The 4,890-nt window shown below is 41.9% G+C and overlaps 1 long non-coding RNA gene across 2 annotated transcripts; it reads left to right on the forward strand.

The window, feature by feature from the left end:
• Positions 1 to 386: 386 nt before the first annotated feature.
• Positions 387 to 4,218, forward strand: LOC124668503. Of its 2 annotated transcripts, XR_006991721.1 has the most exons (7): positions 387 to 499; positions 732 to 833; positions 934 to 1,076; positions 2,148 to 2,216; positions 2,347 to 2,564; positions 2,767 to 3,015; positions 3,098 to 4,218. It is a non-coding gene; the product is annotated as an uncharacterized LOC124668503 (long non-coding RNA). The 2 variants fall into 2 exon arrangements; XR_006991722.1 differs by lacking the exon at positions 2,148 to 2,216.
• The last annotated feature ends 672 nt before the right edge of the window (positions 4,219 to 4,890 follow it).

Consider the following 4,890-nt stretch of genomic DNA (forward strand, 5'->3'; position numbering starts at 1 on the left):
AGCTCACGACCATCTCTTCACCGCCGGCGCCATGGCTGTCCGCTCCCCTCCTCCCCGCGGCTAGCCTCGAAGATCTACTTATTTCCACCGCTGCCACCGGTCTAGGCCCTCGCAGCACGGCCCAGCTCTTCTCCACCGGTCGGCGGTTGCCGCCAACGGAGGCGGAGTGCCATTCGATGGCGGTTGCTCTCCGACTTTCTCTCCGCCCCCAATCGGTCCCTAGAGCCCAGCCGGCCAGACAGCTACGCGGTTGCGCCGGCGCCGCGCATGGCCACGCCGCTCGCGCGTGTGCCGCTGCTCCAGGCACCCCGCAGGACTTGCCCCGCCTCCTAGATCCCCCGGCGCCGCCACCTCCGGCCGTCAGTGTCCTTCACCACAACGGCCGTCCCAGGGGGCGTGAGCGGGCCGGTGCTCCGCATGTGCAAGAATTGCAAGAAGCAGTACGACCCGGCAGCAAATCACCCATCATCCTGCCGCCACCACACAGCCCACTTTGGAGGTGAGAAATCTTCTCTCTTACAGCTACCTGCTCATCTGCAGACCCAGTACTCAGTGGTGAGTATTGCGTCTATGAAACATGCCCTGTCTGCTCACCGTCTTATCGATTTATAACCATGATAGACATGCAACTCAGTAGCCAGTAGCCGTACATTCAACTTTGTCTACTTATTTTGTGAAAATTGCGTTCATCGGCTCATTTTGACTGAAATGTCGATCTTGTTTTGTTCAAGTGTGGGCAGCTTTAGGTGGTCTTTTTGCTCATTTTGCTCGCCGGTCTGGGCATGCTGGCGGATTTGATTGCCAACCACCCCTCCCCACCTCGCCCGATTCTGGTAATTCGCCCGATAGTAGTTCAAGTTGCATTCTCCAGTCAATTTGCAGTACATGGTTATGTGGTGAAGTCATTCAGTTCTGTACACAAACGTGGAGCAGGGTAGAAAAGAGGGCATGGTGCTGTGGCCAATCCGCTGATGACGCCAACAAGGAACAAACCATCTTCTTATCAAGACTACCTCCGGAAGTCACAAGACATTTCCGCAGCACCAAGCTCCAGTCGCAGATCATTGTTTGTCCAGGTACAGCTCAAGCCATTGCTGCCCCCATTTTGTATGACGAAATGTCAGCTTGTCATGTCTTGTCAAATTTTGTTCGCATTTATTTCTGATTTATTGTAGGGAAAATGCAATTCCAGTTAGAATGTTAGTTATTTTCAAGTTGCATTCTCCACGTTCATATCTAGAGGCATATAGTCAGCTCTTTACCCATCTCAATCCCAATATATATGTTCATGGTGTACATAAATCTTGCACGCCAATCAATATCAAATAGGTATCTTTTGTTTCATTTAGGACCAAGCTAATTCTTGACTATTCTTGACTATATTTTGTCTTGCCCATGATGTTGAGCTGGGATGGGGGTTGGACGAAGCGCTGGCTGCATGGTCAATTCATGGTTTCCAATACGTCTGCAGTCTATCACCATGCTAGTTTGTCCTATTCGTTTCAGTAGAGAAAACTTGAAATGTTTTAGTTCTTGTTACGATTGAGGCCAACTCCATAGACTGGAATGTTCACATTACCTATATGCCACTATGTTCTGGCATTAAGATGGTGAGAATTGTCTTGCTAGAGTTATGCTTGTGTTTCCACTGGAAAGAAGGTTGAACTATTAGATTGATATATTCCAACAGGATGGTTAGCATTCTCCGTGACCCCTTCTAGATCATGCTCAGTTAAATGAAGGCTGCTATGAATTACCACTGGGTAACCTGTTGGTGAGGGGATATGTGAAACAAGGATAGCATCAGGACCTTTTGTTAAGATACTATCTGACCTGTGTCAGAGGTTTGTGCAGTTTAGATTTACCTGTTAGATATAATAGTTCTCTCTTTTACCTTTTAGATTTACCTTTAACCTCTGCAGGTAATTGATGTGTGTATGCGTAGTGCCACACTTTCACATAGTATGATTCCGATGCATGAATTCTTCCTTAAAGCAGTGAAAGAAGCAATGCGGTCCTTCATTTAAAATATTGTTGAGGAATTTGGTTCTGCTACTCGAAATGAATAATTATCTTTTTTCTGCAAAAGATATACAGGTTGTACTTCATACTGCCATTCTTAGTAATTCTTCCTCTTGTAACCGCAGGGGAAAAATGAACTGGAGTCAGACTTCAGAAGGTTCTGGGAAGAATTCCGCTCTTCCAGCTCTGAAAAGGTATCTTGCTTCTTCCATTTTGTCACCGTAAGGCTAGAACATCTTGCTAGAACATCTTGCTACAACATTCTTATTAAATCTTACAAACAGAGGTCGTGTTAACGATCACACAACCTGCATGTTCGCACAGGTCATCAGTTTATACAGAGAAGACCCGGGGCATAGAGAAAGAGAGACAGACAGTTGGAGAGTACCATGGCTGTTCAATTCTTCTCGCAGTTCAGGAGGGCGCCACTGATGCCATTGACAACATCATGTGCAAACTGAATATGGAGAGCAACGCAGCCTCCCGCCTTGACAGTGTTTGCCGACTACAACTTAAATGAATCATCCTCCACTAATGGGCTGGTAAGCGTTTCTTTTCATGTACTATGTGTCCAGCAGAAACTAATGATACATGTACTGGATTACAACTTAACATATATATTTATATTTCCATTTTAAGTTGATTGATAGCTGGTCTTTGCTAGGCAAAGTTCATTCAGTAAAGCCTAATCTGATTAGTACTATGCGATAATATTCACTTCTTGGTAAATTCATTGACGAACAGGGGACGTCAAATCCAAGTGTTCTATCATTACTTGTTTAATTCTGTCTATGGGTCATTGCTCTGAGAGATCACAGGTCAGGTCCTTTGTTTTCACTTATTCTTGCCTTATATTCTTTCCGTGGGCTAAAATTTGTGCATAATGATTGGGCAAACCAACTGCCGGAACATTGAGCTTAAACTTGTGCTTTCGGGACAAAGGGTTGCTGAATTCGATGCTAAACTTGTGCATGATGATGGGATGACGTAAAGGTATTCTAGTACATAATTTACATCTTATACGTTTTGGTTAAAGCCATCTAGCTGAGCATCATCCTTTCTCTCATTTTAACAGGCATTTTATGAGGTGGACTGAACTACTTTGAGATATATTGATAACACTTCACACACAAAATGAAAGGAATGGCAGGCAGATTTAAATAAAACAATGTTTGATGCTGAATTGACTAATGAAGAGCTATTGAAAAAACGTGATGACAGAATTTGTGAAGCTGATTGCAAGGACCTTATTAAATATTGGAGATCTCGTCAATTTGAAGTAAGTCAGGCTGCCTACTAATGTTATGTTATATTCCAGCCTAGTAATTACCATTGGCTCACACTGTTTATGTACATGATGATCTCAGACCATTTTAGTACTTGTTTAATCTATGGCGTATAAGGCTCCTGGTTGCATTTAGTTTCAGTGTCATTGCTTCAGCTATGTACAATAAAAAAGTGTGTTTCTAGTTTTCTGTTTGATGCTCAGCTGATCCTGTTTTCAACCGTGTCCATCATAACAACCACCATTTGTTTTGTTTACAAAGCCAGTATTAGACCATAAGGCACCATATAGTAGAATCATGTCAGAATTTACTGTTGTAAATTGTCCCTCTTCCAAGGATTACTCATCGATGTATATAAGCATTTTTAGTTTTAGTACGTGATGCTTGACTGCTTGTATATGTACATAAGCCTATTTCCTGAAATAATTATTTTATGGTGCAAATATATGTCTGGTAAAAGGTGCTTAGAGTTAAACTGGTGGATTGAGTAAGCTGCTACTTTTGATTCTTGGTAAACTGGTGGTGCTATTTATGCTATACAATCAATCTGGACAATTTTTTGTAGTTGGTAATGCAGGTTGTCTCTATGCTTCATTCGTCTTTGCATATCTTTTGCGGAGTAGCAGTATATGCAGAACCTAATATGATCCTAGCTAATTTGGAACCTATTATTCTTCTTCTTTTATCTTATTTTGCTTCATTTTAAGAATATATTTACTGTCAACAGTGAAACACACATCAACCAAACAGCTTCTGTTATTTTAAGAATATTTTAAAAATATATTTACTGTCAACAGTGAAACACACATCAACCAAACAGCTTCTGTTATTTTAAGAATATATTATAGGCCGAGTGGGGTGTTTAATATCTATGAAGAAAGCATATGCTTTTGAAACAAACAAACAAACACATTCCCCGGTTAGCTCCGGAAGTCATGTTCATCTCTATCAGTTGCATTAGGCATGCTTGCACTTTCTGATGTTTCTCACATCTGATGTGCGCTTGCCTAGAAAAGTTTTGTCGTGGCAAGGATTAGCTATTTGTAGTCATAACACTTGGAAGTAGTCATAACACAGAAGCTTAACTGAACTGTAGAGATTTGGCATGTTTTGCACTATAAATTGTTTTGCACTATTACACTTTATAGAGATCATGAATCACATGCTAAGCTAAGCTGCCCCTGAATCAGAGAGGGACTTGAGCTGCTCTAGATTAATTAATTCAGTGTGATGCTCAAGTTCACCTAAAGCTACTGGAGACATGAGACATTAAGGTATCCATGGAGTTATAGGTGAACTGAGTGCCCTCTGTTCATACACCAACAATATGATTTCGTGTTTGAAGTAAAGGCTAGGTATTTGGAGTTGACGGGTAGTTCCCTAAATTTGAGCCTTATACTTTGGTGCCAATTCATTATTCACCTCTTACACATATCATAATTGTTGGAATACTTACATTTTCATCGACGAGGATAGCATGGTAGATTAGATCACCTCCTCTATTGTTTCTTATTCGACCAGAAATAAGTTTCGCAGTTGCCTCCCAGGATCTGTTGTAGATATGCAATTGTTCCACATTGCA

Source organism: Lolium rigidum, chromosome 6 (assembly GCF_022539505.1).
Source record: "Lolium rigidum isolate FL_2022 chromosome 6, APGP_CSIRO_Lrig_0.1, whole genome shotgun sequence".
NCBI classification, from domain to species: Eukaryota; Viridiplantae; Streptophyta; class Magnoliopsida; order Poales; family Poaceae; genus Lolium; species Lolium rigidum.